The sequence below is a fragment of the Somniosus microcephalus genome, chromosome 1 (assembly GCF_052327205.1).
Source record: "Somniosus microcephalus isolate GS21.2 chromosome 1, FLI_Smic_1.0, whole genome shotgun sequence".
Lineage (NCBI taxonomy): Eukaryota > Metazoa > Chordata > Chondrichthyes > Squaliformes > Somniosidae > Somniosus > Somniosus microcephalus.
Window position 1 is genome coordinate 437,141,586 of NC_140987.1, and position 21,066 is coordinate 437,162,651.

The 21,066-nt window shown below is 46.8% G+C and overlaps 1 protein-coding gene across 4 annotated transcripts in view; it reads right to left on the bottom strand.

Annotated features, from left to right (window-relative positions):
- The window catches only part of LOC147125308 (protein ATP1B4-like), a 116,478-nt gene that overhangs the window by 90,911 nt on the left and 4,501 nt on the right, over positions 1–21,066 (bottom strand). The window lies entirely within an intron of this gene.

Here is a 21,066-nt window from a genome sequence, read left to right on the forward strand (position 1 = left end):
AAATCTGTTCCAAAATAAAGAGGTACTATCCGGGAACACGGGTAGCAGACGGAACCCGGTATGTAAAGCTGCGGTTCCCAGAGGGGGTGAGGTCTTTGCCTTACAGTATGAAGTTCGAGACACTGGAAGGAGTACAGTACTTTCGTGTGCTGCACGATAACCAAGTAAAGGTGTGTTACTATTGTCTGGGACATGACCATCTCGTAAGAAACTGTCCTGATTTGTATTGTTACAATTGTGGTGAGTCGGGACATATCGCGCGGAGCTGCAAGGCGGAGAGCTGTGGGGTGTGTCGTAAAGGCCCCACCCGCTGTGAGTGTGTGGCAGAAGGGAGCGAAATGAGTGATGAGGAGATGGGAGAAGGAGCAGGAGAGGAGTGTGGAACAGCCGGAGGTGCGGTGCAGTCGGAGGACACAGCCGGTAAAATGAAGGAAAAAGATGCACAGGAAGAGGCAGAGGTTGGCGGACCTGAGATCGAGATGGAGATGGCGGAAAACACGGCGAGTGCTATGGAGGGGAACAAAGACAGCAGCGGGCAGCAAGGGTCGAGTGCAGACTCGAGCCTTAGTGCAGTTCGGCTCCCCCTGGGGAGTCTGGTGTCTGCGGGGGGAGAGGAGGCAGGAGCGGGGTGTGTGGTGGAAGTGAGTGCTCCGGGGAGAGGCGGGGAGTCGGATATTTTGGTGAGCGGGAGGGGGCAGGGCGGAGAGAGGGTGCAAGAGGCAGGAGCCTTAAAGGGACAGCAGAATGGGATCGGCGAGATAGAGACATCAGAAGGGAACAATTTAGGTGCGCCATTGTCCCATGGAGTGAGGGAACAAGGTGCAAGGGTCAGAAGTAGAGACGTGGTCGAAGTGGGCGGCACAGTGGGAGAAACTGCGATAGCAGGAAGACTCTCAATGGGAGATGAAGTATCTGACGGGGAGCAGGATTATGTATCTGACGGGGAGCAGGCACAGGGGGTTGCAGAAGAGCTTGAGTGTGAGGAATTAGAGAGGGTCAGAGACATGGAAGTTGGGGATGGGGTGGCATCATGTGGAAAGGGAAAGGTTAGTGACGGGCAGAAGGAGGGAGAAAGGGCAGCTCCTGGGTCCAAACTTAAGGCAAGGAAGAGGCTGAAACAGCAGGGAGGGGTCAAACAGGAGGGGAAAAAGAGCCGGAGGCTGCAGGAAAAACAACAGCTGCCCGAAAAGTTTAGAAGGAGCATGAGAGGAGGGAAGAGCCTGAGATTAAATGATGGGGAGATTATTGGGCATACTTCCCTTCTTTGGAGCCATGAGTACATTGGTCTCGATCAATGTGAACGGACTGAGGGGTGAGAAGAAATTGCAGCAGTTGTTGCAGGGTTTTAAAGGCACGGACTTGTTGTGTCTGCAAGAAACCTTTTGGGATGAGGATATTCTAGAAAGAGTTCAGAAGGTTTGGAAGGGAGAGGTGTTTGCAAGTTGTGCAAACAATAACCGTAGAGGGGTTGCTGTTTTGGTGAGTCCGTCCATAGAAGAGAACGTTGCCTTAGTGGACAAGGACACTGAGGGGAGATTTTTACGGCTAAGGGTAAAATTGGAGGGATTTAATTGTGATCTTTTTAATATCTATGCACCGAACGACCATTGCAAGCATGGCGAGTTTTTTCGGGGGTTATTCACTGAAGTGGCAGAGGTGGAAAATCCTTGTATAGTGGGGGATTTTAATGTATTTTTATCTTGGATGGACATTTCAGCCCAGATGACCTTTAAAGAGGATAACTCCAGAGGGATGATTATAAAAATGATGGCAAATTTAAATTTGAGAGACTTATGGAGGGACCGGAACCCCATAAAAAGGGAGTTCTCCAGAGCAGGTTGGGTGGGTGATGTTTTAAAACAGAGCCGAATAGATTTTGTGTTAATGCGGGAAGGGTTAAGTTCGGAGGTGATGGAGATTTATTATAAAAAAGTATTTTTTAGTGATCACTTGGCTTTGGTTCTTAGAATTAGGAACAGCAGAGTTAAGATTGTTTAAAATCCACACCCCTGAACCAATCAATATCTGAAGGAAAGTGCTTATAAAGAAGGGATTATAAAAATAATAAAGAATGCTCGGAAGGAACTTTTGTTCTTGAAAGAAAGAAGAGTTTGGTGGGACAATTTCAAATATGAGGTAAAAGTTTTTTCGGTACGTTATGGGAAAAAGAGGGCGGCAGCTAACCGGCATCGAGAAGAGAATATAAACAAAAGGTTTACGGATGTCTGTAAAGCAGTTGACGGAGGGGATAAGGGAGCTGAGACTAAGTTCCGGGTGCTAAAGGAAGCGTGGGAATTATTGCAAGCTGAAAAATGCAAGGGGGCCATTCTCCGTGCAAAGGCTAGAGATGCATTGGAGGGCGAAAGATGCACTAGATATTTTCTAGAGCAAGAGAAGCTGCGACAGAGATTATCATTAATTGAGGAGTTGAAGGTTGGGGAGAAGATCATTCATGAAAGTGAGGAGATTTTGGAGGCGGTTAGCAGCTTTTATCAAGAGCTATATACAAAAGAAGACATTTCCAATTTGGAGATGGAGAAGGTTACTGCTTTTATTGAAAAGGGTTTAAAGGAGGATGAGAGAAGCATGTGTGATAAAGAAGTAGGATTAGCGGAAATAAAAATAGCAATAAGTGGAATGAAGGGGGGGAAAAGCCCAGGGTCCGATGGACTAAGTGCAAAATTTTATAAGGAATTTTTCGAGATTTTAAGTCCATTGCTCTTAGGAGTTTTTAAGGAAATTAAAATTGAGGGAAGCCTGGCCCCATCTATGAGGAGAGGTATCATAAGCTTAGCTTATAAAAATAAAGGGGATAGACGGGATCTGAAGAATTGGAGGCCCATCACACTATTAAATGTGGATTATAAGATCTTGGCGAGGTTATGGCAAATCGTTTGAAGGAGGTGTTACCGGAGATAGTTTGGCCCTCTCAGTCCTATGGAGTCATAGGCCGGGACATCGCAGACTCTGTGGTCTCAATCCGAGATGCGATAGAGCTCATGGAAGAGAGTGGGAGGGAGGCTTATGTATTAAAGATAGATCAAGAGAAAGCCTTTGATAGGGTCTCTCATGAGTTTTTATTGAAGGTTTGGGAAGCATTTGGTTTCAAGGAAAATTTCATTCAGTGGATAAGGATTTTTTATTCAAACATATTTAGCTGTGTTAAATTTAATGGTTTTTTATCTAAGTATTTTCCGATACAGAGATCAGTGAGACAGGGTGTCCCCTGTCCCCACTGGTGTACACATTGGTAGCAGAACCATTAGGTTACATGATGTGAAAGAAACAAGGTGTAGTTGGGATTGTGGTCCCCAGTTCTGGGCTGGTGTCAGTGATACACCAATATGCAGATGACACAACCTTAACATTGAGAAATGGGGAGTCAGTGAGGAAAGCTATGGAGGTAGTGGAGGAATATTGTAGAGCTTCAGGTGCCAGAGTGAATTATAGTAAGTCCCAATGCCTGGTTGCAGGGAGGGGTAGGGGGGAATGGTTGGGGGAATGTCCCTTTAAGGTGGTGGAGGTTTTGGAAGTTCTGGGGGTGCATATGGGGTGCAAGAAAGACAGGGAAGAAGTGGATCGATTAAATTGGGAACTGAAGGTTATGAAAATTAAAAAGATTTTGGGAAGATGGGAAAGAAGGTGGTTGAAAGTGCAAGGAAGAGCGACAGTGGTGTCTGCTCTCCTGCTATCTAAGCTATGGTACTTATTGACGGTGGAGGATATTCCTGAGTGGGCAGAAAAGTCCATCCGAGAGGCTTGTGTGAGGTTTTTATGGGAAGGGAAACCAGCCTTGGTGGCTTACAATACCATCATTGGACGGAGAAATCAGAGAGGACTCAATTTCCCAGATATTGATTTGAAGAAAAAGTCCTTTAGAATCAAATGGGTGAAGAGATTTCTTCAGAAGTCAAATTCAAGTTTTTGGAAGAGTTGTTTTGAGCATTTTTTAAAACGAAGTGGGATAGGAGGGCAGGGGATATTGTATATGGAATACAATAATATGTTTTTGAAATCGATTAACCTTCTCCCTAGGTTTTATAAGGGGGTTGTAGAGACTTGGGCTCAATTTTTAAAAAGTGTGCAGTTTACGCCCAAGGGGGCTGAGGAATTTTTAGAACAGCCCTTATTTTTGAATAGGTGGGTCAACATTGAAGGAGAGGTTTTATTTAATCAAGCTTTTATAAAAGCTGGGATTATATCGGTGAAAGATGTATTATACGAGGTGATTCCAGGTTGGTTGCCGGAAGCGATAGTGAGGGACATGGTGTGGGAGGAGGATCAGGAGGTAGAAGGAAAAGCAATAGGAATCATGTATGAGAAGATTGTGAGGGCAATGCCACAGGATTGGATGGAAGAAATAAATGCGGAAATCTCCAAAGGAAGTAAAATGCGTCCTGCTTTTCCAAGCTTTGTACTGGAGAAAGGGGGAGAGTTAGTCCAATTTGACATCTGTAATACTCGAGATTTCTATGAGGTATTCAGAGAATGGAGATTCAAGACACCTGCTGGTCAGGAGTTTTGGCAGAGTATATACCCACAGCTGGACTTCAACAGGATTTGGAAGGGAGTGTGGGCGAATTTTAAATGCCCAGAATGGATTGAACTGGATTTCAAATTGGCTCATAACCGGATTTTTACCATGACGGTCTTGTGCAAGATTGGACGAGTGGAGGCGGCAACTTGCCCAATGTGTGGGACACAGGATGAGACTCTGTCCCATTTACTGGTGTTATGTCCGCAGTTAAATGACTTTAAGTACTATGTTCGACAGTTGTGTGAAGCTTTTTTGCTGGGTGGGGACCGAACAGCGAGAATGGGAATCCCGTGGGACTCAATTTTGAGATGGGGATTGCAGGAGAGTCTGCCAGAGTCTAGCGGAGCGGCAATTAATTTAATGTTCAGTTTGGCTAGATTCATGATTGCGCAAAGAAGGAATGCTCTGTTTTTTAAGGGGCGGAGAATCAATCTAAAAAAGTATTTTAAATATAAGCTAAAAGACCATTATAAGGCTCTGTGGATGTTTTATTCAGAAAGGAATTTAAGGACAGTATTTTACAACCAATTTTTAAAGTACAATCGATTAATATATGTTACAGGTGATAAATTAAACTTCAGGTTTTGATGTTAAAATGTGGTGGCGGAATGGCTGTGCAGGGCAGTGGAATTGATTTGTATCATACAATGTAATGATCACGATGTTGTAAATGTTCTTAATGTCCAATAAAGTATCATTAAAAAAAAAGTGGGTAGCACCCTCGCCTCTGAGTCAGAGGTTGTGGGTTCAAATCCCACTCCAAAAACTTGAGCACAAAAATCTAGGCTGACACTCCAGTGCAGTGCTGAGGGAGTGCTGCACTGTCGGAGGTGCTGTCTTTCAGATGAGACGTTAAACCGAGGGCTCATCTGCTGTCTCAGGTGAACGTAAAAGATCCCATGGCACTATTTCAAAGAGCAGGGGTAGCTATCCCCAGTGTCTTGGCCAATATTTATTCCTCAATCAACATCTAAAATAGATTCTCTGACGAAGGGTTTTGACCTGAAACGTTAACTCTGTTTCTCTCTCCACGGATGTTGCCTGGCCTGCTGAGTTTTTCCAGCATTTTCTGTTGTTATTTCTAAAACAGATTATCTGGTGGTCATTGTCTCATTGCTGTTTGTGGGAGCTTGCGGTGCGCAAATTGGCTGCCGCATTTCCTACATTACAACAGTGACTACACTTCAAAAAGTACTTCATTGGCTGTAAAGTGTTTGGGAAGTCTGGTGGTCGTAAAAGACGCTATATAAATGCAAGTCTTTCTTTCTCTAGAACTGTACCACAAAATTACTCAGCCACTTCAGGAACGGAAGATAGAAAATTGTTTGTTTTTTAAAAGCCATTTGGACCATCAAGCCTACTCCTTCCACAGACTATGTACAACCAAACTTGTCATGGAATCTACTCCACTTATTTACTCTGCTGAGAGAAAGTTCTGCAAACTTTCTCCCTGAACCCCAAAATTCAGAATATTTATAAATCACTGAATCTCTATGATTGTACAGTGGCTGCTTCCTTTCCACACTGTCCTGCTCAAAACAGCGCCGCAGCTTTTGTGTTCCATGGAGTATCTGATTACATCCATCCATCATTGGCACAATCCACTGAGGGGAGGTGGAGGAGGTGGTGAAGGTGGAGGAGGAGGAGGAGGAGGATGAGGTGGAGGAGGAAGAAGAGGAGGTGGAGGAGGAGGTGGAGGAGGAGGAAGAGGAGGTGGAGGAGGAGGAAGAGGTGCAGGAGGAGGGGAGGAGGTGGAGGAGGAAGAGGAGGTGGAGGAGGTGGAGGAGGAAGAGGTGGTGGAGGAGGAGGTGGAGGAGGAGGTGGAGGAGGAGGTGGAGGAGGAGGAGGGGGAGGAGGAGGAGGTGGAGGGGGAGGAGGAAGAGGAGGTGGAGGAGGTGGAGGTGGAGTAGGAGGAGGAAGAGGAGGCGGAGGAGGAAGAGGAGGTGGAGGAGTAGGAAGAGGAGGTGGAGGAGGAGGAAGAGGAGGTGGAGGAGGAGGAGGAGGAGGAGGTGGAGGTGGAGGTGGAGTAGGAAGAGGAGGTGGAGGAGGTGGAGGTGGAGTAGGAGGAGGAAGAGGAGGAGGAGGAGGTGGAGGGGGAGGAGGAGGGGGAGGAGGAGGAGGGGGAGGGGGAGGAGGAGGAAGAGGAGGTGGAGGTGGAGTAGGAGGAGGAAGAGGAGGTGGAGGTGGAGGAAGTGGAGGGGGAGGAGGAGGAAGAGGAGGTGGAGGAGGAGGAAATGGAGGGGGAGGAAGAGGAGGTGGAGGGGGAGGAAGAGGAGGAGGAAGAGGAGGTGGAGGAGGTGGAGGTGGAGTAGGAGGAGGAAGAGGAGGCGGAGGAGGAAGAGGAGGTGGAGGAGTAGGAAGAGGAGGTGGAGGAGGAGGAAGAGGAGGTGGAGGAGGAGGAGGAGGAGGAGGTGGAGGTGGAGGTGGAGTAGGAAGAGGAGGTGGAGGAGGTGGAGGTGGAGTAGGAGGAGGAAGAGGAGGAAGAGGAGTGGAGGGGGAGGAGGAGGAGGAGGGGGAGGGGGAGGAGGAGGAAGAGGAGGTGGAGGTGGAGGTGGAGTAGGAGGAGGAAGAGGAGGTGGAGGAGGAGGAGGGGGAGGGGGAGGAGGAGGAAGAGGAGGTGGAGGTGGAGTAGGAGGAGGAAGAGGAGGTGGAGGTGGAGGAAGTGGAGGGGGAGGAGGAGGAAGAGGAGGTGGAGGAGGAGGAAATGGAGGGGGAGGAAGAGGAGGTGGAGGGGGAGGAAGAGGAGGAGGAGGTGCAGGAGGAGGTGGAAGTGGAGGAGGAGGTGGAGGAGAAGAGGAGGTGGAAGTGGAGGAGGAGGTGGAGGAGGTGAGGAGGTGGGTCTTGTGAGGAATCGGTTGGAGGAGGTGGAGGTGGAGGGTGGAGGTGGAGTAGGTGTAGGATGATTGCATTGGTGGTACTTTGGTAGGTTTTCGATAGTGAGGTGGAAGTGGAGGAGGAGGGAGAGGTGGAGGAGGTAGTGGAGGAGGAGGCTGGAGGTGGAAGTGGAGGAGGAGGAGGAGGTGGAGGAGGAAGTGGAGGAGGAGGTGGAGGTGGAGGTGGAGGTGGAGGAGAGGTGGAGGAGAGGGAGAGAAGTGGAGGAGGAAGTGGGAGGAAGTGAGGAGGATGAGGTGGAGGATGAGGTGGAGGAGGAGGTGGAAGTGGAGGAGGAGGAGGAGGAGGAGGTGGAGGAGGAGGTGGAGGTGGAGGTGGAGGAAGTGGAGGAGGAGGAGGTGGAGGAGGAGGAGTTGGAGGATGAGGTGGAGGAGGTGGAGGATGAGGTAGAGGAGGTGGAGGTGGAGGAGGAGGAGGTGGAGGAGGAGGAGGAGGAGGATGAGGTAGAGGAGGTGGAGGAGGTGGAGGATGAGGTGGAGGAGGTGGAGGAGGAGGAGGAGGAGGAGGTGGAGGATGAGGTGGAGGAGGTGGAGGATGAGGTAGAGGAGGTGGAGGAGGAGAGGAGGAGGTGGAGGAGTTGGAGGTGGAGGAGGAGGAGTTGGAGGATGAGGTAGAGGCAGGTGGAGGAGGAGGAGGAGGAGGTGGAGGAGTTGGAGGTGGAGGAGGAGGAGTTGGAGGATGAGGTAGAGGAGGTAGAGGAGGAGGAGGTGGAGGTGGCCAGTCGTTCCTGGTGTTGAGATTAACCAATTTGTTGATATTAGCTTATCTCTTTGGTCTTTCAAATAATCAGGATCGACTGCAAACCAGTATGGTGGGAATATTGGGGGGAAAAATTCAGTTGTTTGCGCCTCCCGTTAGCGCCTTAAGAGGGCGCTAATGGGGCGCAAAGCAACTAGTGCCCGGGCGCGGTGATATCTGTGTCTCTCGCGAAATTGACCAGACATTTTGCGGCGGCGCTAAACACTACCGCCACGATCTCCTGCGCCAGCAGATCGTGACGTCAGTCGAGTGCGCAACGCCCCGTTAGCGCCCTGGACCGGATATTGAGTGGCGCCCCCTGCCTTACCGCCTGCCGCTAGCAACGACAGGTTGAGGGGAGCGTTATGCTGTCAGAAAGGGACTAGGGGAGCGCTATTTAAAGGCGACCGCTTCCTGCCTTTTTTGTCGGTGACATTTTTGCACCACGCATTCTGAGAGAGAGAGAGACACTTCTGGAGAGATTCAACGCTGTGTGAAGGAGTTTTGAGTACTGAGCAGCACTTTGCAGGTTTATTTTGATTTGCCCTTCCTTGCTTCGCCAGCGCTCTGAGGTAGCGCCTCGCTCCTCGGCCTTTGCGCCTTAAGACAGGTGTGAAGCGCCTGATTTAGCGCTCCAATCACCTCCGGGGGGCGATAAAAGCCAAGTTTGCCGTCGGAGGCGATAATTAGCGCCAGGCGCTAAATTTTGCGCATAGCCGATAATGGCGTCCCAAACGGGGCGATACTGAATTTTTCCCCCATTGTGTTTAATCAGAGTTTAAGACGGAATATAACACACTAGTTATACAGCAAAAACATACGACCGTGACAAGCAGCTGGTACCGGTCCCGATCGGACAGATGGCTGGCGTGTACAAACTGTTCTCCGACTTACGGCCTTTCTTCCTCTTGTCTAGAACCTCCAAGAGTGTTAGCTTCGGTCAGCATGAGTCCACTCCGGGAAGAGTGTTAGACCAGCCACACTCTTGTATGGCTCTTCCCTCCACCGTCTGTGCTAAAAGGCACTCTAGGTCTTTCTTTTATTCTCCTTTTTCAACATTTCTCCCGTTTTAACAACAATCTGGGAGAGGCTGGGTTAAACTGTTTGCACTGCCCCTGTGTAAATGTAAGGAAAAAACGATTGCCACAAACGTACTGAATTATCTTTTATGCCACTGGCTTCACCGTGGCATAAATGCGAGGTTATCCACTTTGGGGGTAAAAACAGGAGGGTAGATTATTATCTAAATGGCAATAGATTGGGAGATGGGGAAGTGCAGAGGGACCTGGGTGTTCTTGTGCACCAGTCACTGAAGGAGAGCATGCAGGTGCAACAGGCGATTAAGAAGGCAAATGGTATGTTGGCCTTCATATCAAGGGGGTTCGAGTATAGGAATAGGGATACCTTACTACAGCTGTACAAGGTGCTGGCGAGACCGCATCTGGAGTATTGTGTACAGTTTTGGTCGCCCCAAAGAGAGATTAAATAGTTTGGGCTTGTACTCACTGGAGTTTAGAAGATTGAGAGGGGATCTCATCGAAACATATAAAATTATGGCAGGCCTGGACAGGCTGAATTCAGAGAGAATGTTTCCAATGGCCGGGGAGCACAGAACCAGGGGCCACAGTCTAAAAATAGCGGGCAAATCATTTAAAACAGAGATGAGGAAGAATTTCTTCACTCAAAGAGTGGTGAGCCTGTGGAATTCCCTGCCACAGAGGGCTGTGAAGGCTAATTCAATAAATATTTTCAAGAGAGAATTGGATATATTTTTGAAGGCTAAGGGGATTAAGGGTTACGGAGAAAAGGCGGGGACGGGGTACTGAACTGGTAAGATCAGCCATGATCTCATTGAATGGCGGAGCAGGCTCGAAGGGCCGAATGGCCTACTCCTGTTCCTATCTCTATGTATCTATGTAATTTCAGTGTAACTGCAGGTTTGGAAAGGTCTGTACGCAGCGATGCTTTCTCCTTGTTTGACTTAGCAGCATCTTTGCCATGTGCACAATGGAAAAGGTCACTTAAATATCCTTCAGTAACCTTTCCACCTGTCCACCTTGATGCTGTGCCTTTGAAATAGATCAAGAAAGTGCCTACATAGGGCAATCATGCTCTCAAATCAATGTAGATATGTGATGCCACATAAACTCTTAGCAATTGAGACGTATGGGTCCCATTTTACACAAATGAAATGAATGGACCGCCTGTCATCTGATCGCTGTTCTGTCACTGTCCAGCAACATTTTACTAATGTAGCTTCGCAAGTGTATCTCTAATAGTTCCATTCCACCAAGACAAGAGAGCACAGCAACCTGATTTTTACTACTAAAGATCCATTCTGCCTTTACATCTCGCAGAGCTGCACCATGACTTCGCTCAGCAGCTGGACTGTGCTTATGTGGACTTCAAATCAGCATTTGACTCAGTGGAATGCGAGGACCTACAGAAATTGTGAGAAGGCACTGGCATTCCTCAGCCTCTCCTCAATCTCTACAAACATCTCCATGCAAATATGATCACCAGGGTTTGGGTCAATGGTCGTAATTCATCTCCCATAAACTGTACCTCCAGCATTAAACAAGGATGTGACCTTGCGTCTTATCTCTTCTTTTGCCTCTAAAGCATTTTCACTCTTTGATTTAATGCCAAGATACCAATATGCTCTTTTTTCAATTTAGCATATGTTTACAATGTGGTTCTAATCACCAACGAACCTTTAGCCATCTCTCCCACACTTCAACCCTTTAACAAGATAGTACAAAAGATGGAAAATGAAAAACATTGATGTGAGACCAGAAGCGCAAAAAATGACATTTGCAGAGAAGCCATTATGACACGCAGTCAATCATTTGAACTGGGCATTTGCATTTGTTCGTAACTCTTATGATAAAAAGTGTCTAATTGGAATCACTGCTGTAGCTTAGAAGTCACAAGAATATGGAGGCACTCTCACATACAACTTCAGCTTAAACTTTGTCTCAATCGTGCCTGAATGTTCTCCTTCCTACTCCTTGGGCTGGATTTTCTCAGCCCCGAGGAGGCGGGTTTGGAGGCGGGACTGCCGGGAAAGTTGCAGAATTTGGGGGTGGGTGGCAAACCCGCCCCCAACCCGCCTCCGTGCCCTCTTGCCAGGAGGCAGGAAGCCGTCCTGCCCCGGGTCCCGTCTCCTTGGAGGCGGGAAGGGATGAAAGCCTATTAACTACCTGTTAACAGGTAGTTAACAGGCAGAAAATAGGATTACCCCCATTTCTCGTGCTGAAGTGCGGGCTTCCTGACCTGGGGAACCTCGCCAGGGTGCAGGAGGTGAGTAGGAGGTCTGCAGGGGTCGGAGGGGTCTGAAAGTGCGATGTAGAGGTGAGGGATGGGTGCAAGTGTGGAGTGGTAAGTGTGTAAGGTGAGTGTAAAGTGTTAGAAAATGTTCACTTACCTTTGTTTCTCCCTACAGCCTTCAGCCACTGTAGAGCTGTAGTCCCCGACATTTCCATTGTAGAAATCACAGACTGGATGTTGGATCTTCCGATCCAACAGCCAGCTGATTTCTGCAAAGTAGAAAGGTTTGATGAGTCCTGAACACAAGGGCTCATCAAACTACACAGAATCTCAAACGATGACATTTCTTCTTTCAAAAATTCTTGACAGATGACATGCTCTGTCACTGACTTCCCCCTAATTGGCCTGCTGAGCCTGCTGTGCGGGCTCAACAAGGTCAATCAGGGGGGAATCCTGCTGGTTGGCCAGAGGCTGATGGAGGCAGGACTGAAACCCGGCAAGCAGCAGTCCCGCCTCCAAAACGTCTCCATTCATAAAATCCAGCCCAGTGACTCCAAAAGCCGAGCCATTCTGAAAAATAACTTGCTGGCTCTGCAAGCTTTGTGTGTGTGGTGTCAAAGTCACTTCCTGGGCATTCACTGACTCCAGTTCAATGCAGACGTCAGCTCAAAACTGGGCTATTTCACAGCATGATCACGATTCAGGACAAATGTTGTTTGACCATATGGTTTCATCTTCAACAATCCACTCCTGCCATTAAGATTCTCTCTCTTAGAGTACTGTCCAAACACAGAGATCTAATTGGGCCACCAAAGAGACTGAGCCTACCACACCTGGATTTGTGAAGTTGAAAGAAACTATGACCGAGTGGCATGTGACATCATATCTGTGGCCACTGCACAGGATACATGGAGACATTAGAAGTCACAACTGACCATTGTGTAACTTCCATACAGTATTTATACAACTGATGGTGGAGCCCAGCACATGAGTGAAAATGACAAGGTTGAAGCATTCGTAACTGTAATGATCAGTAACATGTCATTCTAGAATGGTACACTAGGTGGAGCTCCATGTTTAGTACTGGTGGTCTACCCACAAGGCAGTAGTCAAGATGGATGCCTGTACACTAGTCCACATGGCTGAATAAATGACAAGCTCAAGCTAGCTGTTCATAATGAAAACGTCTATTTATTTATGAACATAACATGGTACCAGGATTGGTAATATCTGCTGAATGTTGTGAAATGCGACATGGAGAATTTGAAGCCACCGGAGGGTTTGAAACTCACGGGGAATGTCGACTGCAATTGGCAGACTTTCAAACAACAATTCGAACTCTACATTGCTGCCATCGGGTTCGGTACGAAGCCAGGCGCAAGGAAAATAGCGTTGCTGCTCATGGTTGCAGTCCCGCAGACGATAAAGGTATTTAATACGTTTATATTTGATCAAGAGGAGGACAGAAAAAAAATGGACGATGTGCTAAAGAAGTTTGATACACATTGTTCTCCCAAAAAGAACGAGACCTATGAGAGGTACGTGTTCCGTTCACGGACACAGCAGCAAAATGAGACTTTTGATAGCTTTGTGACAGATCTGAAACTGAAAGCACAGACATGTAATTTCTCTGAACTGAAATCATCCATGATTCGTGACCAGATTGTATTTGGTATTCATGATAAAAAGGTCAGGGAACGTTTGTTGAGAGAAACCGAACTAACATTGGAGGATGCTGTGAAAATATGCCATGCCAGTGAGCTAGCTCAACAGCAATCAAAGACTTTCAGTGAAATTAATAATAGTGCGACTGTAGTGAATGACAGTGCTGCTGTCGGTGCTGTGTCCTACAAGGGGAAGAAACATGGGCAGAACAGAAATGCAAAGCAATCGGAGGATGGAATTTTTAATTGTAAACGCTGTGGTTACCAGCACCAGTCAAGACAATGCCCAGCGTTTGGGAAAATGTGCACAAAATGTAATGGAAAGAATCACTTTGCCAAACAATGCTTTTCAAAAGTAAAAACAAAGAAAGGGCAACAAGTCAATGTGATTGAGGACACTGATTTAAGTGAGGCATTTTTTGTAGGAATGGTGTCATGTGACAATATCGAAAAGGATACAGAAAATGTGCAACCCTCAGGAATGGACAATGCTGAACATAAAGTTAATGCAGTAAAAGAGGACAAATGGATAATGCCACTGCAGGTAAATGGAGCATTAGTTACATTGAAACTAGACACTGGGGCAAAAGCAAACTTAATCAGTATGAGTGACATTAAAAATATGAAAGAAAAGCCCAAAATACAGAAAAAGTCAGTGTGATAAAAATGCTAACTTCCGGGAAGTTATGTCATCACTTCCTGTGAACTATGAACTATGAACTATGAACTGTGTACATACCTCACTTCCTGTAAATGTCACTTCCTGTTGGACTGGTATAAATACTGGTCTGTTCAGTATTGTAAGAGGCTTCTACCAGAGGCATGGTAAAGACCTCTCTTGTATATAGTGTGTTTATAAGTTACTTAAAGCTTACTTTAAAGTTACTTGATGGTAAGTCTCCTTTTTCTTACATCAATTTAAGTAACTTAGTATTTACACTGACAAATACTAGACCTTCAGACAAACTCGGAAGTTAAGGATCCAGGGAACCACCCATCATGGAGAAAATCCTTAGACCTATTCATCTGGACTTGGACCCGAATACACCAGCAGCTGGCAGGGTATGGAAGCATTGGTATCGTACTTTTGAGAATTTTCTGGATGAATGTAAAGTGGATGCTCCTGCTAAATTGAAGATACTTGTCAATTATGTGACCCCAAAAGTGTTCGAATATGTTGATGACTGGGATAATTACGAAGAGGTGATTCGGGCACTTAAGAAACTGTATGCGAAGACCCCAAATGAGGTCTATGCTAGACATTTACTGGCCACAGCCCGACAAGGGCCAGGGGAATCAATTGACGAATTCCTGCAAGAACTTCGCAGGCTCAGCGTAGATTGTAACTTTCAGGCAGCCTCAGCTGAGCTGTACCGCCAAGAAATGATTCGTGATGCTTTCATCTGCGGGATTGCCTCTCCATTTATACGCCAGCGTCTACTAGAAAGTAAAACACTTGAGCTACAAAAAGCTTTTGAACTAGCTTGTTCACTGGATTTGGCAAAGAGAAATGCAGACCTCTATCAGCTGCCCAGATCTCGATCTGCTGCTGTAGCTGCAACCAGACAATTCAAGCGGTCTCAGGTGAACCCTATCATGGGGGAATCTAATTCTGATAATTCTGATGAAGAAGAGGAGGACGACCCCACTTTAGCAGCCTCTTGGCAATCTAGGAAGGAATGCTTCTTTTGTGGAGATGCTTTTCACCCTAGGAAAACCTGCCCTGCTCGCAATGCAATCTGCAGTTATTGCGGGAAAAAAGGACACTTTGCTAAAGTTTGCCTATCAAGGGCCTCTACGAGGGCCAATCCAGCTAAGGCCTACCGAACTGCCCCAATTAGGGCCTATCAAGATGCTCCAGCTAGGACCTATCAAGCTTCCTCTCGAGCTCTCTCCCGAAGAAGCACACCGAGAGTTTTAGCCACTCTCTGTGCAACGACACCAATTACAGCTGCTTGCCCACAGAACCTGTCTCAGGCAGCCACAAAAATTTCAATTAAAGGGCATACCTTAGATGCCTTAATTGACTCAGGAAGTACTGATAGTTTCATTAAGGAACAGATTGTTGCGAAATTGAAACTACATGTCTTCCCATCGGACCAGGCAATTGCGATGGCCCAGTCATCACTTAATACCAGAATCTCCGGCTTTTGTGTTGTTGATATGACACTTCATGGTCGTATGTATCCCTCCACCCGACTTTCAGTGCTCAAAGACTTATGTAGTGATCTCCTCTTAGGGCTGGACTTCCAAAAACAGCATAAGAAACTCACCATTGAGTTTGGTGGATCCAAACCCGGACTTACTATTTCTAATATACCATCTAAATTACCATTTTGTGCATTATCAGCAGCTTCACTTGATGAACCCTCATTATTTGCCAGTATTCCGCCTCAATGCCAACCGATAATAACGAAATCGCGGCGCTTTAATCAGGGAGACCAATCTTTTATTGCGGCTGAAATCTCTCGACTTCTAGCAGAGGATATCATTGAACCATGTTCGTCGCCCTGGCGGGCTCAAGTCGTCATTGTCAAGAACCCTCTAAAACCTCACAAACAGCGACTATGCATCGATTATTCGCAAACCATCAATCAATATACCGACTTGGACGCCTACCCATTGCCACGCATTGATGATATGGTTAATAAACTGGCCGAATACAAAGTGTTCTCAACTTACGATTTAAAAAGTGCCTATCATCAGTTACCCTTGAAGGTCTCAGATAAGCAGTACACAGCCTTTGAGGCTAATGGACGGCTGTACCAATTTCGTCGCCTCCCATTCGGGGTTACTAATGGAGTGGCTGTCTTTCAACGGGCAATGGATGGCCTGGTTAAGCAGGAAAACCTAAGGGACACTTTTCCCTATCTTGATAACATTACCATTGCAGGTCACGATCAACAGGAACACGACTCCAACCTCCAAAAATTTCGGGATGCCCTCCATCGCCGTAATTTGACCCTGAATGAATCCAAATCTGTTGAGTCGCAACCGACCATCAACATCCTTGGCTACTGCGTAGGCAATGGTATCATTAAGCCAGACCCAGAAAGACTTCGCCCGCTCCAAGAGCTCCCGTCACCTAAGAATCCGGCTTCTTTACGTCGGGCTCTCGGTCTGTTTGCATACTACGCTAAATGGATTCCTCATTTTTCGGACAAAATCCAACCCTTGCTGCATGCTAGATCATTTCCACTGGGAACAGCGGCTGTTGCAGCCTTTAACCTTCTCAAAAAACAGTTGGAGAAAGCGGCTCTTCACTCCATCGATGAGAATCTCCCTTTCGTGGTTGAATGTGATGCCTCGGAGGTGGCGATCTCGGCTACTCTGAATCAGGAAGGTCGTCCTGTAGCATTTATGTCCAGGACCTTACAAGGTGCCGAGCTACATTATCCTCCGGTTGAGAAAGAAGCCACAGCCATCATAGAGGCAGTACGGAAGTGGAACCATTTTCTAGCTCGCCAGCACTTTACATTGATCACGGACCAACGATCAGTCGCCTTCATGCTCGATAATCGAAAACGAACCAAAATTAAGAATAATAAAATACAACTTTGGAGGATGGAACTGGCCTCTTTTGGTTATACCATTCTCTATCGGCCTGGCAAGGAGAATGTGGCCCCGGACACCCTCACACGGGCATTCTGCTCCACTATGTCATCCTCCACTCTCATGGATGTCCACAATGGTTTGTGTCATCCTGGCGTTACGCGCATGCTACATTTCGTACGATCACGGAATCTCCCTTTTTCCACTGGAGATGTAAAGAAAATATGCTCAGAATGCCGGCTTTGTGCGGAATTAAAACCTCAGTTCTTCCGCCCCTCAGATGGTATACTCATACATGCAACCCAACCGATGCAACGACTTAGCATCGATTTTAAGGGCCCAGTGCCCTCTTCAACTCGGAACACATATTTGCTCACCATGATCGATGAATATTCACGTTTTCCGTTTGCCTTCCCCTGCTCCAATATGCTGGCGTCCACAGTAATCTGCTGCCTTGAGCAGGTATTTTCTCTCTGTGGCATGCCGGCTTATATTCACTCAGATCGGGGTCCATCCTTTATGTCAAGGGAACTCGAGGACTACCTCTCAGAACGGGGAATTGCTACAAGCAAAACAACACCATACCATCCCATCGGAAATGGGCAGGTAGAGAGGTATAACGGTATCATCTGGAATTCCGTACGTCTCGCTTTAAGATCTCGGGGCCTACCAGACCAGCAATGGGAAACAGTGCTTCCGGATGCATTGCACTCTATACGGTCCCTGCTTTCTACAGCCACAAATACTACACCTCATGAGCGGTTCTTTGGATTCCAGCGTCGCTCATCTCATGGAACATCACTCCCGTCATGGCTAACTACTCCTGGACCTGTATTACTCCGAAGATACGTTCGGACGTCTAAAAATGACCCTCTTGTAGACGAGGTCGAACTAACCGATGCCAACCCCACCTATGCAAACATACGATATTCCGACGGCCGAGAATCTACCGTATCATTACGGGATCTGGCTCCCTGCCCACCAGGACCTAGTGGGACATCGGGTGATGGCATTTCACCAGGAAACTCTTGGGACCTATCGGGTACCCCTCTCCAGGATCCTGATCGGACACCAACTAGCTTGGTGCCGGTAGAACCCCGTGCTCAAGGTTGCGACCCTCCCAGTACCGCGCATGAAAGTACTGATCCGCCACAGACCAGCTCTGCACCTCCCTCTGAACAGAGGCAGTCCGACTTTGAACCTATTGGGGCTCGTACTCGAAGCCATGATCTCCCCGACCCTTCACAGGGCAGTCCAGGCCACACAGACTCTGACCAATGGCCAACCGCATGTAAGCGGACCAGCGACCCTCTACGACGGGAATCCAAACGGGTGCGACTCTTCCTTGTTCGGCGGCTGCGGACCAAAAGGTAGACCACAGCCTCCTAATCCTGCAGGAGGGAAGAATGTGATAAAAATGCTAACTTCCGGGAAGTTATGTCATCACTTCCTGTGAACTATGAACTATGAACTATGAACTGTGTACATACCTCACTTCCTGTAAATGTCACTTCCTGTTGGACTGGTATAAATACTGGTCTGTTCAGTATTGTAAGAGGCTTCTACCAGAGGCATGGTAAAGACCTCTCTTGTATATAGTGTGTTTATAAGTTACTTAAAGCTTACTTTAAAGTTACTTGATGGTAAGTCTCCTTTTTCTTACATCAGTCAGTACTACTGAAGGACTATAATGGACAGAAAATAGATAGCTTAGGTGTATGCAGACTTAAAGTGACAGTCAAAGGCAAAGTGCATAATCTCATGTTTTCTGTTGTGGCTGAAGGACTTGATTCACTACTAGGTGACAAAGCTTGTGAGGACTTAGAACTGGTCAACAGGGTCTACTGTATAAACTGTGCCATAAGCAGACCAGATGACTCGGTGGATTCTGTAGTGAGTCATTTCCAGGATGTGTTCAAAGGATTTGGAGTTCTACCATTCACTTACAAGATCCAACTAAAGGAGGATGCTCAGCCAGTGGTACATGCTCCACGGAGAGTTCCAGCATCCCTGCGTGACCGGCTCAAGAAAGAACTGGACAGAATGACCACACTAGGAGTCATCAGGAAAGTCGAAGAGCCAACAGACTGGGTTAACTCCATGGTATGTGTAAAGAAAAAGAACAATGATCTAAGAGTATGCATGGATCCAAAGGACTTAAATTCAAACATAAAACGTGAACACTACCAGATTGCCAAGTGAGAAGAAATCACCAGTGAAATGTCAGGTGCCAGATACTTCACAAAGCTCGATGCCTCACAAGGATTTTGGCAACTAAAACTGGATGAAGAGAGCACCAAATACTGTACCTTCAACACACCATTTGGCAGGTATTGTTTCCTCAGAATGCCTTTCAGGATAATATCTGCATCTGAAATTTTTCATAGAGCGATGGAACACATAACTGAAGGTCTGGAAGGAGTTCGGGTCTATGTTGATGACATCATCATCTGGGGCTCCACACTGAAAGAACACAATGAGAGACTAACTAAAGTGCTACAGAGCATACGCCAGAATGGACTGAAGCTCAACAAAGCCAAGTGTCAGTTTGGCGTCCAGGAAGTCACTTTCCTAGGAGATAATCTATCTGGTAAAGGAATAGAGCCAGATATGGAAAACGTAAACGCCATACTCAAAATGCCCCGACCCACTGACAAAAAAGGAGTGCTACGCATCATGGGGATGATAAACTTCATTGGAAAGTTCATTCCTAACTTGTCAGCCAAGACAGCCTGTCTGCGAGACCTGCTACATAAAACAAATGAGTTCGCATGGACAGAAAGACAAGAACAAGAGTGGATGAACCTCAAAACAGTGCTGACAACCACACCTGTACTCACCTTCTTTGACCCAACAAAGAAAATCAAAGTGTCAACGGATGCATCAAAAGATGGCCTAGGCGCGGTCTTGCTACAAGCAGAGGGTGAAGATTGGAAGCCTGTTGCCTATGCCTCCAGGTCTATGACTGACTCTGAGTGTCGATACGTCCAGATTGAAAAGGAATGTCTAGGCTCGGTAGTTGGACTGGAAAAGTTCCATGGCTACATATATGGACTTCCCACCTTCACAGTTGAGACAGACCACTGCCCACTGGTTGCCATCATTAAAAAAAATCTGAATGAGATGTCTCCGAGGATTCAACGACTCATGATGAAGCTGCAAAGATATGATTTTGAACTGATCTACACACCAGGCAAACACATAGTGTTAGCAGATGCACTATCCCGAGCACCCACAATGAGTCATGTGAGCTCTACTGAGGAAGGCGTGGATGTTCATGTGAGTATGGTCACTGCTGCGCTGCCCATGTCAGACACAAAATCAAAGCAAATAGCAGAAGAAACAGTAAAAGATACAGTGTTACAAACAGTAATAGAGAACATTCATCATGGTTGGCCAAAAGGTTCCTGTCCAAAGTACTATCACATCAGGTCAGAGTTAAGTGTCGCAAGTGGACTATTACTAAAACAGAACAGAATAGTCATTTCACAGGCTCTACATCAAGACATGCTCAAAAGGATTCATGAGGGACACCTTGGAATTGAAAAATGCAAAAGGAGAGCAAGAGATACTGTTTATTGGCCTGGCATAAATAAGGACATTGAGAACATGATAGGCATATGTGAGACATGTCAGAAACACCAAAACAAACAAGCAAAGGAACTAATGATAGTAGCTGACTTACCAACAGCACCATGGCAAAAGGTTGTTATGGACCTCTTTCATTTGAATGGTAAAGACTATCTAATAGTGATTGACTACTATTCTAACTATCCTAAGATGGCGCTGCTCTCAAGCACATCAGCAAGCAGTGTCATAATGCATGTTAAATCCATCTTCGCCAGACATGGAATTCCCAGGATTGCCGTTAGCGACAATGGTCCGTGCTTCAACTGTAAGGAGTGGCAACAGTTTGCAGCACATTATGACTTTCAACACATCACATCCAGTCCTCTGTATGCTCAGTCGAATGGTAAGGCAGAGAAAGGTGTTCAAGTTCTCAAACAGCTACTGAAGAAAGCAACAGAAAGCAAGTCTGATCCTTATCTCGCTCTGCTGAGCTACCGAGCCTCCCCTTTAGACTGTGGTTCTTCACCTGCTGAACTCCTAATGGGTCGCAAGTTGCGCACTACGCTACCCTGCTGTGCAAAAGAAAAGCAGAGTAAGGAACTGAGACAGAGACTTCAACTGTTAAAGCTGAAACAGAAATCAAACTATGACAAGTCATCCAAAACTCTGAAACCATTGACAAGGGATGATGTTGTCAGGATTGAGGATCCAGATGCATGGAACAGGAAAGCTACATTTCTTGAGGAAGTAGGACCAAGGTCATACACTGTTAGAACTGAGGAAGGACAGATTCTCAGGAGGAACCGCCGTTCCCTCCTGAAAACACAAGAAACTATCCAAGAG